General features: G+C 44.3%; 1 protein-coding gene across 1 annotated transcript in view; it reads left to right on the forward strand.

The window, feature by feature from the left end:
- Pik3cb (phosphatidylinositol-4,5-bisphosphate 3-kinase catalytic subunit beta) overlaps positions 1–13,928 on the forward strand; it is a 108,700-nt gene that overhangs the window by 309 nt on the left and 94,463 nt on the right. The gene's annotated exons all lie outside the window — the stretch shown is intronic.

Consider the following 13,928-nt stretch of genomic DNA (forward strand, 5'->3'; position numbering starts at 1 on the left):
GCTTCCTGCCGGGCTTGGCCGCGGCCGCGCGGGCTCTGAGGTACGCGGCGCCCAGGCCTCGGGCAGCGGACACCGAACAGCGCAGAGCGCCTGGGGAGCGATCATAAGAGGCGCGGGTGCAGAGCGGCCCGGCTGGCGTCGGTGCGGACGCCCAGCTGTTGCCGACCCTCAGGTGCCTGAGCGCCGCGTTCGCGGCGCGATGCTGGGTTCTCCGGCTTCGGACCGGTCAGAGTCCCGGTGCCGCCGCTGACGCGTCCCGCGGCCTTGACTGAAATACTCCAGGGAGACGTGGAGCGGGAATTGTGAATACTCACCTCCTGGGGTTGCGGGAGGCCAAGCTTACCCTGCTGTAGGTACTCGGTGGACAGGAGCTCTTGGGAGCAGCCCGCTGCAGCATCCTTGCTGGCGCTGACTAGTTCCTTCGTGCAGGTTGGCATTGGGAATACTTTTATTTCGGAACTGCTCTAGAATTGCAATACGCTCAACTCGAGTTGCTTAATGCAGGAGCCTGTTATCTTACAGCGGCCAGAGTGGGATTCTGTAGTCTCTTCCTAGAATTCTGTAGTTTCTCAAAGGCTGATTTGGAAACCTCTCTCAGATACGAGTGAATTAGGGCCATAGAACCCATCAAAATTGCTTTGCTGTTTAACCCATCTGAAGTGGCACTTAAATTGTCACTTGTTACAGAGTATAAACACAGGAAGAGTATGGAAACATACTCCTTTTTTTTTTCTTCATTGCTACATCCGAAGGGAGTGACAAGTGCTTTTGTAAACATCATTGTGGGCAGTGTTACTTACTGTGTGGTGAAGTCATCATAATTAAATTAGATGAGTATTTATTCCGAAGTGTTGGAAGTGTTGAATGGATGTTTGGAAATATGGTTCCTAATAACATCGCCATGGAGTCTTGAGTTTCCAGGAGTTCATTATCACTTGCTGATTTTGTGCTACTTTGTGTGTGAGGATTTTTGTTTTATTTTGTTTTGGATTTTATGAGACAGAGTTTTGAGGTGTTAGCCTTCAATGGCCTAAAATTCATTCTATAGAGTAAGCTGGCCTTGGATTTGCATCACAGAACTCTGTGAAGCACATCCACTTGTAATCCCAGTGCTCTGTAGGTCCTGGGGGTTGCTGGTGGACCTGCCAGCCTGTCAGAATCCTGGCACCCTAGGAAAATGAGATGGACACCTGAGGTTAGCTTTTAGCCGGCAAACACACACACACACACACACACACACACACACACACTTTTAAAAAAGAAAGCAAAAGCGTGTAGGAACAGTCTCTATAATTTGGCGGCGATCAAATACTTTGGATTAGGATGGTGCCCAAGTTTCAGAAGGCAAAACCCTGAAAGTGTAAAACTGAAATAGTATTCACTAAAGCCAAAAGGACTGAAGAAACATTTCTAGTTTGCCCTTGTGATTAACACACGGACTAGAACATTCCACCTTCAGGGTGTTTTTACAAAGTGGAAAAATCAGGTGGTTTTCTTGTGGTGCTAAAGATCGTTGGCTCGACAACAAGTTGGATGTTGGATGTTATTTTTTTAAACCTAGGGCTTTGTTATATTAGGCAAGTGCTGTACTTCAGAGCTTATTTGTTCCCAGCCCTCTTGTGTATTTCAAACCAACAAACAAAAATCAGAATATTGCTCTGTAGCTCAGGCCGACCTGTAGCTTATTTTGTAGCTTTGGCTTCTTGTATGTGGGCAACTCTGCCTCTACTTCCCTAATTCTGGAATCCCACCACACACCTGTGAACTACACCTGTTTTTATGCCGAGCTGGGGATCAAATTCAGGGCTTCCTTGCATGGTAGGTAAGTAAGCACTTCCAGCTGAGCTACATCTCTATGGCCACCTTGACTTCCCTTCTCTCCCTCCTTCCCTCCCCTCCCCTTCCTTTTTCCCTGTGTGCAGGCTGAGGATTGAACCCAGGTCTACACACATGATAAACATGCGCTTGGCTAATATCCCTAGCCCCACTTTTCTGCTTTTATTTCATTTTTCTGCAGGTTGATCTATAAAGTCTCCTGATCAGCTTGTTTTGTGAATGTCAGCAAAATTTTTTTTTTTTAGGTTTTTTTTTTTTTTTTTTGGTTTTTCGAGACAGGATTTCTCTGTGGTTTTGGAGCCTGTCCTGGAACTAGCTCTTGTAGATCAGGCTGGTCTCGAACTCACAGAGATCCACCTGCCTCTGCCTCCCAAGTGCTGGGATTAAAGACGTGCGCCACCACCGCCCGGCTTTAAGTCAGCAAATTGTATGGAAAGCAGAGGCAACTCCTGTGGCCTAAGTGTTCTTTAAGGCCACCTTTGTCCGCTTCACGGATTGCTGCTCCTGCTACCCACCATGGAAAGGCTAAGGGTCAGAAGTGGCAGCTTGCTTCGATTCTAGACCTTGCTCTAAGTCAAAGTCAAAATAGCTGTGGCTCCAAGGGTTGGGCCCAGTTCTAAGCTTCAGATTTTTGTTGTTTGTTTTTTCTTAATTTTTGTTTTTACATCCCACCCGAAGTTTTCCCTCCCTCCCCTCTTCCCAGTTCCCTCCCCCTCTTCACCCCATCCACTCTTCTACAGATTTTTAATTTATAGAGTCTAGATAAATATGTGGCAGATAGGAAGAGGAGGCCTTGGTGGAGGAGCTGTATGGTCTGAGAATTGTAAAATGCCAAGGACCTTTCTAGGCCTTAGAGTTTTAAGGCTTTCTTCCCTCTTTCCTTTGCCTTCTTTACTCCTTGAGTTGAAAACATCCAAAATCCCTGAGGGCCTTCTGCCTGTCCCTCTGCATTTCTTTACCTGTGCTCATTCTCAGTGACGTCATTCTCTTCCTCTTTAAATATTATCACATGTTGTTGACTCAGATTTTTATCGCCAGTCCTGAGCATCAAACTTCTGCTCTATCTAGACCTATATATTTTTCTTTCTTTTTTTTGGGGGGGGGGGTCTGGATAGTATGGGGAATCCTGGAGCTGGAATCCAGGCCCTTGTCCTTGCTCTGTTTATAGGCATCCTTTATTATTATTGTTTGTTTGTTTGTTTTTGGTTTCTCGAGGTAGGGTTTCTCTGTGAAACAGTTCTGGCTGTCTTGGAACTCACTCTGTCAACCAAGCTGGCCTCAAACTCACAGAGATCTGCCTGCTTCTGTATTTATTTTTTATTTTCAAAGTTTGTTTTATGACTGTGAGTGTTTTGCTTGCTTGTATGTATGTATATGCATGTATGTGTGTGAACCATGTGAGTGTCAGGCTACCAGTGGAAGCCAAGAGAGCATTGGATCCTCTGGTTCTGGATTGCAGATGGTAGATTGTGGAAGTAAATCTGAAAGGGTTAAAGAACTGGTTATGTGTAGAGGAGAGGGAACGGTGATTGGAGAGGTGGTTTATGGGTGCATACCTGTAAGGTTGAGGCAGGAGAATCACCAAGAGTTCAAGGCTAGCCTGCATTACACATGAGTCCTAGACTACCTTTACTACAGATGGAGAGAGACAAGACAATTATCTTAAAAAACAACAACAACAAAAAAAAAACAACAACAAACCAGGAACTGAACCTAGGTTCTCTGTAAGACCCATAGGTGCTATTAACCACTGAGCCATCCCTTCAGCCCCATTTGTAGGCATTTTAAATATAATACGGTCAGGACTAGATCTGGAATTTAGGATCTTCCTGCTTGTTCCCCCTTTTGCTGGGATTATAGGTATGTACCACCATACCAATTGGAGCATTTTTTACCATTCTATTGTTCCAAAGGCTTCTCATTAAGAGAAAACCCAAACCTTATTTTCATATCTTCTAATTATTTTGCCTACTCTGTCTGTGTCTTTTCCTTTTGAGACAAGTGTTTCACTGTATAGCTCTGGCTAGCCTGGCCTTGTTATGTATCCAGCTATACTCAAACTCACAGATATCAACCCCCTCCTCTGCCAGTGGTGTGCTGGGATCAAAGGAGTATGCCACTAGGCCTACCTCTGCCTGGTTTCTTGTTCCCTCATTTCCGATCTTGTTCCTCCAATATATGAGTTTTCTGATGACAGAGACATTTTCTGTCTTCCTTGAGATATTCTCAAATCAGATCATGGCCTGGAACATTAACTGGCTTACCTATCCTGCGTGCTGTTTTTTATTATTTACTTATTTTTTGAGATAGAACCCTTCTTTGTGGCCGGGCGATGGTGGCGCACGCCTTTAATCCCAGCACTTGGGAGGCAGAGGCAGGCGGATCTCTGTGAGTTCGAGACCAGCCTGGTCTACAGAGCTAGTTCCAGGACAGGCTCCAAGCCACAGAGAAACCCTGTCTCGAAACACCCCCCCCTGCAAAAAAAAAAAAAGAACCCTTCTTTGTGTTCCAGATTGATCTCAAATTTGTGGTCCTCATACTTCTTGAATGCGAGAAATGTAGGTTTGGGCCACCATGCCTACCTATAGTTTTTGTTCAATTAGACAATTTATTTTTTTAATCTGACACCTTCCATTATACATATATATATATATGTATATATATACATATATATATATGTATATGTGTGAGAATAAATATGTGTGTGTACACATGAATATGTGTGTGTAATCTTCTCAATCATTTGTTTCAATTACCACAAATTGCTCTATTTGGAGAAAAATCCCTGTCATTTGGTTTCTACTGACTACTTACTTGACAGCCATGTCATACTGTATAAAGTGCCAAATTGTTCAGGATTTCTCCCTGTGTCTGCCTGAACTGTCAGTGCTGAAAATTGCTCAGGAGGTCTGAAAGCAAAGAAAGGTTATAGAAGAATCAGAAGTGGACCATGTCTGTAATCCCAGTGCACAAAACTGAAGTAGAGGGATGGCCTTGAGTCAAAGGCTAGACTGCACTACTAAAGTATGTGACCCTGTCTCAGAAAACACAAAAGCAAACCCAAAGTATGCACGTCTAGTAGAAATAAATATTAGGGAATACATTGGAATTCAAAGTCTTAGAAGAATAATTTTCAATGAAGATGAAGAACAAGAAAGCTGTGTCAGATGTTCCCAGTTTGCAGCATGTGTGTGACAGTTCTCCTCATCCCTTTCCCTTCCTCTCCCCCACCTCACGTTTTACTTATGCCCTAGATTTTGACTCTCGCATTTTCTCCTCCCCTCCCCTCCCCGTGTATTTCCTGGTTGGTTTGGGCTGTTTTTTGAGTAGAGTTTATGCTCCGGGGCAGTTCACAATGCCTGTACACCTGTGAGAGGTATCCTTCCAGCTGAAAGGGCTCTTCCTGCTCCAATGTAATCAAAGTCTGCCTTTCAAAGTCCTGACATTGGCTCCACTCTGGCCTTTTAGAATGGTCCTAACTAGTGGATATATTCTTGCATGTATTCCATAATTGTCTTTGTGTTATCTCCAGGTTAAATAATTGAGTCCCAAGGTTGTAGTCAGTGAGGAAAAGTCTTAAAGATTAGATGCATGGCTGGGATTAGATGGTGTGTCTGGGGAGCCCTGGCTATCCTGGAACTTCCTATTAGACTAGGCTGGTCTCTGCCTATCTCTATCTCCAAAGTTCTGAGATTAAAGGTATGCACTACCACTCCTGGCTGACTAAAGAGATTTTTAAATTAAAAGACGTTTCTTGTTGCTTTGATTTGCTTTGAGAATGGATCTTAATATGTACCAAGGCTGGCCTGGAACTTAGATCCTTGTGTCTCAGTGTGCTGATATTTTAGACTTCCTGACATCGTCGTGTCTGGTCATTTGTTTTTTTAATACATTTCTTGTGTGTGTGTGTGTGTGTGTGTGTGTGTGTAGGGCTGTCACAGTGCATGTGTGGAGGACAGAGAACAACTTTTCTGGAGTCATTTCTTCTGTTGTATGGGTCTTTTTGGTTTCTCAAGATAGTGTTTCCTTTGTGTAGCTTTGGAGCCTATACTGGAACTCACACTGTAGACCAGGCTGGCCTAGAACTCACAGAGATCTGCCCTTCTCTGCCTGCTGAGTGCAGGATTAAAGGCGTGCACCACCACTGCATGGCACATTGTGTGGGTCTTGAGGACCAAACTCAGGTTGTTAGGCTTGGCAGGCAGTGCCTTTACCTGGTGAGTCATATCCTACCCCCACCTGTGATAAAATGGAATTCCCATATATTTATTGTTAGCATGCCAGATAGTGTGGGGATCATGTTCTGAAGTCTCAGCCTTTCTCCTCTGTCTCCTCTTGTTTTTGTTTTCTGTTTGGAGACAGGGTCTCTTTATGTAGCTCTGGATGTCGTAGAGCTCTTTATGTAGACCAGCCTGTTGAATTCAGAGTCTCCTACCTCTGCCTCCTAAGCTGGACTTAGCTGGGTGTGGTGGTATATGCCTTTAATCCTAGCACTTGAGAGGCAAGAGGCAGGTGGGTCTTCTGATTTTGAGGCTAGCCTGGTCTACAGATCCTAGGACAACCAGGGCTACACAGAGAAAGCCTGTCTCAGAAAAATCCAAAATAGATAAGTACATAAAAAAGTAAAGACATGCCGGGTGGTGGTGGCGCACGCCTTTAATCCCAGCACTCGGGAGGCAGAGGCAGGCGGATCTCTGCGAGTTCGAGACCAGCCTGGTCTACAAGAGCTAGTTCCAGGACAGGCTCCAAAGCCACAGAGAAACCCTGTCTCGAAAAACCAAAAAAAAAAAAAAAAAAAAAAAAAAAAAAAAGTAAAGACATGCATCACTGTGCCTGGCTCAGCTTTTCCTCATGACTGCTCTCTTGCCTTCTGTATACATTCTGCTAGCCTACTCATTTTATTCCAACACTTATGTAGATAGTTTTCTGGTGACTAAGGGATAATACACTACCTTTGCCTTAGTGCATTGCAGGTGTAGTTGCTCCGTTACTTACTTGATTCCATCCGAACATGGTTGATTTAGGGTTCTTTTACTCCCTCAGAAAATATATAAATCTTTGATTTGTCTTTTGTTTTGTTTTTTTTCCTTTGTTGGGGAATAGGGTCTCTGTCTCTAGCCGAGGCTAGCCTGGAACTCACAGCTATACAACGTTAGGGTTATAAGTAAGTGTGTGGACTTATAAAATAGTTCTTTTAATATTGGGCAGGTGACCTGAGGTTGAGGTCCTTCATTGGGACCTCTGGAATAATACACTGCTGGAACTGAACAGTCCTATTTTTAGTATTGTCAAGAGTCAGGTCTCCAGTTCACAGTCCTCTAGAGAAAACCTAGGAGGGGCTAAGCTTGGCATCCCTTGCTTGTTCTATGGTGTGGATGGTCTAGTGCTGCAGCCACTGGGGAGACCACCAGACAAGTAACCATTTGCCCTAGAGGGAACTGTGATCCTGATTATCCGTGCCTGCACTGGAGGATTAAGTAGATTAGAAGAAATCAGTGGTAATCCAGAAGCTTTATTTTAAACTACAGTTTAGCCACATTCCTGACTGTGGTTTGTCCTGGGCATTTGTAATAACTAGCTAGGAATATTTCCTAACTGTGTAATATTTACAGATTGTGCTTTTTCTGTCATTTGAAGTAATTAATGGCCGTTGTGAAGTTGGGAAAAGATGGAAGGCCTTTAAGGAGTTAGATGATCAACCAGCATTGTCCAAATAATTTAGTGTTGACTGTGGTCAACCACAGTGATTGCTAGACTGAAGACATGAATTCCATGAATTCTTTACCTGCTGAGCCACTGGAAGGCATTTTCAGTGGCTGTCAACAAGAGGTCGAAGCTCCGTTTGGATACATTTATAGATTACTAGTTTAAAGGATTGAATCTTTCAGATCTGAATAATTGGCATTTAAGACAACCAGAATTATAATTATAATCACAGTTGGAGTTTGCTTTGTTTAAAATAATCTATGGCAGTTTTCATAGAATTTAAATACCCAGAAGGCCTGCCTGCTAGCTGAAGTGTAAGAGACACCCGTATCCCCACCAAGGTCTCACTCTGGAGCTCAGGGTGGCCTCAGACTTGTCATCCTCCTCCCTCAGCTTCTGAGGTGAGAGGTGCTCTCTTTGAGGCCAGGTCACTCCTACCTTGTACAAATTATATATAATAACAGGATAATTTCTATCATTAGTTGACATAGAACTTAAACTTGCCTTTTTTTGCAGTGTTGGGGTTGGAATCCAGGGCTTTTTTGCATTCTGGGCAAGCCCTCTGCCACTAAACCACACTCTCACTTCCAAAATCTTGTTGTTTTCCTTTGAAGCAGGGTCTTACAGTGCAGTTAAGGTTGTCTTCAGAGTCAAAGTGTTCTTTTCCCCTGCCTGGGTACCATCACACCAGACCATCATTAACTCCTGCTGTATGACTTCACCTTTACTCTAGTATTCTAATTTTTTTTTTTTTTTTTTTTTTTGGTTTTTCAAGACAGGGTTTCTCTGTGGCTTTGGAGCCTGTCCTGTCTTGTAGACCAGGCTGGTCTCGAACTCGCAGAGATCTGCCTGCCTCTGCCTCCCGAGTGCTGGGATTAAAGGCGTGCGCCACCAACGCCCGGCTCTAGTATTCTAATTGTGTGCCTCTTGTAAGCACACACTAAGTAAGTGCTCTACCACTGGATACACCTTAGCCCTCTATTAATGTTTTTTCGGTTGTTGTTGTTTGTTTGTTTTACACCCACCCCCCCCCAGACAAGGTTTTTCTTTGTAGTCCTGGCTGTCCTGGAACTCACTCTGTAGACCAGGCTGGCCTCAATCAAACTCATGGAACTCCACCAGCCTCTGACTCTGTGAACCAGAACCACGCTGTCTTTTCTTGATGAGGAACTTCTGGGTGCAAGGTTCTCATTTTGCCTTTATAATGAGCCAGCTTGTCACTTGTTCTTGTTTGGGGCAGGGTAGAGGATGTAAGGAATTTGATTGAGACAGTCTTGCTATGTAGACCTGGTAGGTCTTTGCTAGTACTCACTATGTGGCTCATGCTGGTTTGGAATGTTCAGCATTTTTCCTCTCTTGGTCTCCTAAGTGCTGGCATTGCAGCAGCTCTTGTCTATCTAGTTTATGAGTGCTGGGGACTGAACCAGGGCCTCATGAATGCGAGGCAAGCATTCTGCCAAGCGAATGACTGGCCTGTCTTTTGTGTTACGTTTCAGTTTGTGAAACAAGGTCTCGAGTAGTTTAGGCTGGCCTCAGACTCACTCTGTAGCTCAGCCTACCCTCAAAGCCCTGATCCACCTGACTCTACCTCCATAGTCTGGTATTAATGATGCTTGCTTCTGTGCCTAACACCAGCTTCCTCTTATGGCCTTTTAAAGCTGTGGCTGTGCATATAGCGTATTAGAAAAACTCCCAAGCGTCTCCTACTGTGTATGGAGTTAAGCAGACCAAGAATAACAAACATTTATTGAATGCTTGCTTACATGTTGGGATGTGCTAAGTGCTTTCTCTGTAATTTTTTAACAATTCTCTAATGAAGGTACTAAAAGATATCACCCCTGGAGGAAATTTGAATTTCAGGAAATTACATGTCAAATGGAGCAAAGGTTTTTTTTTGTTTTTTCGGGACAGGGTTTCTCTGTGGCTTTGGAGCCTGTCCTGGAACTAGCTCTTGTAGACCAGGTTGGTCTCGAACTCACAGAGATCCGCCTGCCTCTGCCTCCCAAGTGCTGTCATTAAAGGCGTGCGCCACCACCGCCCGGCAAGATTGGAGCAAAGTTTTTTAAGTGGTAGATTCAGATGTAAGAACAAAATGTTATTTTATGTGTAAGGATGTTGTGCCTGCATGTATGTTTATGGATCACTTGTGTGTCAGCTGACCAAGGAAGCCAGGAGAGGGCATCTGATTCCCTGGGACCAGAGTTACAGACAGCTATGAGCTGCTATGCTTTGTGGGTGCTGGGAGTCAGGCTAGGTTCTCTGAAAGGGCAGTGTTCTTAACTGTTGAACCATCTCTCAGGTTGAGAGTCAAATTAAAAAACACCACACACACACACACACACGCATATATTTTGTATGAGTTTTTTGCCTGCATGTATTTTGTATCATGTGCATGCCTAATGCCCATGGAGGCCAGAAGAGGACATGAGATCTCTGTAGGTGTTTTGGAGCTGCCATGAAGGTGCTAGAAGAGGAGCCAGGGCTTTTAACCACTGAGCCATCTGTCCAGCCCCACTCTAGGTCTGTCTGGTTTTCTACTCTCCTGCCCCAAGGGGCTGGGTATGCAGTCTAGGCTGGCCTGATCTTCTTCCCATACCAGCCCATCATCCTCACTACCATCATCATCAAGGCTGATCTTGTCTTGAACCTGGGACTTCATGCATGTTAGGCAAACATTCTCCCACTGAGTATAGCCGCAGGTCTTAACAAAAAAAAATTTTTTTTTCTTTTTAAATGAGATTTAAAGTCTCACTGTAGCCTAGGCTAACCTGGAGCTTGGAGTAATCCTTTTACCTCCACCTCCTGAATGATGGTGTTACAGGTGTAAGGCACTATACCCAGCCTGCCTTCCTTCCTTCCTTCCTTCCTTCCTTCCTTCCTTCCTTCCTTCCTTTCTTTCTTCCTTTCTTTCTTTCTCTCATGGTTTTATGGTTTTTAATACAGGGTTTCATTTCACTATGTAGCCCTGGCCTACTGGGAACGCTACATAGACTGAGCTGGTTTCAGACTCCAGGGATCTGCCTCTTGAGTGCTGAGGTGAAAGGAGTGCACCACCACACCCTGATCATCTATTTATTTTTTGTGGTATTTTCTGGTAGCTATTGTAGCTCTTTTCTTGGTCTCTTTTCAAGTGTAATTTACTCTAGAGTACTTCTGAATAGGCCCTTCAGACCCAGGGCTTTGTGCAGGGCTCTGCCACTGAGCTATACCCCTTCCCCCCTTTTTTTTAAGTAACTAGGAAGTTGAATGATCCAGGTGTAGTAGTTCACACCTGCAATTCCATCTGTGCTCCACGGAGTGAGTTCAGGAGTTCAGGCCAGCCGGGGCCACATAGTAAGCGACCTTGCCACCCCCACCCCTGCAAATAAAAACTTCTTAGTCTTTTTTTTTTTTTTTAAGATCATTTATTTATTTATTTATTATATACACAGTGTTCAGCCTCCATGTATGCTTGCAGGCCAGAAGAGGGCACCAGATCTCATTACAGATGGCTGTGAGCCACCATGTGGTTGCTGGGATTTGAACTCAGGACCTCTGGAAGAGCAGTCAGTGCTCTTAACCTCTGAGCCATCTCTCCAGCCCAAAACTTCTTAGTCTTAAATATATCACGTTAGCATAGTTAAATATCCTCGTAAGTGTGTACGAATCAATGAAAGGTTTTTCAGGTCCTAAGGCTGTGAGTATTTTTTTTTTAATCTTGCTGGGCTGCCAGTTATGGGTGACTGGAGATTTTCCTGAGCTTAATCTTAAAGTACTGGGCAGAAAGGAAGGAAACAGATTTGCTGTTGAATACCAATATACTGCAGTAGATAAACCGTGCTATGCAATTGATAACCATTCACTTTAAAAGATGAATAGAGCAAGCATTCACACTGTTAGAGCTTTTTTTTCTTCCCTCGTTCATGTTTGAGAAGGGAGAGGATGTGCTAACATTACATCTGTCATCAGTAGTACCTAGACCCTAAGGGAGTCCCCTTTTCTTTGCTTTTTTAATTTGAAGCTTTATTTTTACTCTCAAATTATGTGTGGGTGTACACGTCTGTATGTGGGTATGTGCGTGTGAGTGCAGGTGCCTGTGGAAGCCAGAGGCATTGGATTCTCTGGAGTTGGAGTTACAGATGGTTGTGAGCTACCTGACAGGGACTGAGAACCAAATTTGGGTCCTTTGCTGGGTAATCTCTAGCCCCCATAAGGGGGTTTTCTTTAATTTTTTTAAACATTCATTTCAGTGTGTGTTTGTGTGTGTGTGTGTGTGTGTGTGTGTGTGTGTGTGTGTAACTAGCAAGAACTGGGTCTCAAGTATGTGGGTTCAGGTAATTAAAAGGCTGCCGAGAAGAGCAAACAAGCACCTTGCCCTACTGAGACATCTTATGTATGGGCTCTTCTTTCCTTTCCTTCCCTCCTGTCCACTTTCCTCTCTTCCTTTTTTTAAAGATTCCTGTTTTATGATTGTTTGCCTGTGTGTATATAAGTGCACCATGTGTGTGATTGTTTTTTGCCTGCATGCATGGCAGTGTACCGTATGTGCTTGGCATCCTCGGAGGTCAGAAGACAGCTGTCAGAAGATGGCATCCTAAGACAACCTCACATCCCCAGGAGCTGGAGTTACAGGCAGCTGTAGGTAGCCATGTGGGTGCTGGAAACTGGATCCAGGTCATTGATAAGAAAAGTAAGTGCTTTAGCTGCTGAGCCTCCCCCTCCCTCCTTCCCTCCCTCCCTCCCTCCCTCCCTCCCTCCATTGTGAGACGAGTTTCTTGTAGCCCAGACTGGCCTCAACTCTGCATATAGACAGAGCGCAAGGCTGGGGTTATAGGTGTGAGCAATAAATTATGAAGTGATAAGTGTAAGCTGGGCTAGTAATGGAAGATATCTAGAAGCCAGACTTGAATTTTATTTATTTGTCAGAGACACGGTCTAACTGTGTAGCTCAGGCTGGCCCGGAACTCACTATCCTCCCAGGTGCTGGTACTTAGCCATCAGGTCCCAGATGCAGGCACATAGGCATCACATCCAGCTAAGATACGATTTGTATGATCTGCCTTGGAATTTCTAGTTTCTCTGTCCTGCTTTATCGGGGGAGTGGTCAAGACCCAAACTGTGTGTCACACTAGAGTGATTGCATCCCAGAAATAGCTCCCAGGGGTTTGGTTTTCTGATAGCTACCGTAGCTCTTCACTTGCTGTTGGTCTCTTCTCAGCTTTCCTGAATCCCATCATCATCCAGTCCTAGTCATAACCACACTGGGACTCCATTATCCGAGTGTGGGAGAATGAATATGACAGTGATGATCCTGCACCTTCTCTTCACAACTGGAAAGAAATCACTGAAGATTTGTAAAAAACCAAAAACGCCCCCAAACATTATATTTTTAATTGTTAACATCTCTCTCTCAGTCTATGTAGACATTATTGGTTCTTTCAATTTAATTGATGCAGCTCTCATGATCCTGATTTCTTTCAATATTACTATTGACACTGGGTGTCTTGTAGGCCTGTGAGACCAGGCTGGTCTCAAATTCTCTAATAATAGATGGGGCTGACCTTGAACTCGATCTTCCTCCCACCGTCTAAGCTTTAGGGTTACAGGTGTGCCCCACCTTCCCTGTGCTCAGATCTTCTAAAGGCAAAGGCTGCCTACAGTAGACCTTGGAACATCAGTTCTCAACCTGTGGGTCTTGACCCCATGGGGCAGGGGAATGGTCCTCACCAAGCCTTTCACAGGTGTTGCATATCAGATATCCTCTTTACCAGGATATTTACATTGCGACTCATAACAGTAGCAAAATTACAGTTATGAAGTAGCAACAAAATAATTTTATGGTTGGGGGTGGTCACTACAACATGAGATGTATATTAAAGGGTCACAGCATTAAGAAGGTTGAGAACCACTGCTTTGGAAGAAGAAACTGCAAAAATGTTTGGTTTTGTGATTTTGAGACAAAAATCTCATTCTGTGGGCTGGAGAAATGGCTCAGCGGTTAAGAGCATTGCCTGCTCTTCCAAAGGTCCTGAGTTCAATCCCCAGCAACCACATGGTGGCTCACAACCATCTGTAATGAGGTCTAGTGCCCTCTTCTGGCCTGCAGGCATACACGCAGACAGACTATTGTATACGTAATAAATAAAAAAATATTTTAAAAAAGATCTCATTCTGTAGCCGGGGTAGTGTTAAACTTATTCTTCTGACTCTGCATCCCAAGTGTTTTATTCTTTTTTTTTTGTTTTGTTTTGTTTTGTTTTTCGAGACAGGGTTTCTCTGTGGCTTTGGAGCCTGTCCTGGATCTAGCTCTGTAGACCAGGGTGGTCTCGAACTCACAGAGATCCGCCTGCCTCTGCCTCCCGAGTGCTGGGATTAAAGGCGTGCGCCACCATCGCCCAGCTATTCTT

The sequence above is a fragment of the Microtus ochrogaster genome, unplaced genomic scaffold (genome assembly GCF_000317375.1).
Source record: "Microtus ochrogaster isolate Prairie Vole_2 unplaced genomic scaffold, MicOch1.0 UNK24, whole genome shotgun sequence".
Lineage (NCBI taxonomy): Eukaryota > Metazoa > Chordata > Mammalia > Rodentia > Cricetidae > Microtus > Microtus ochrogaster.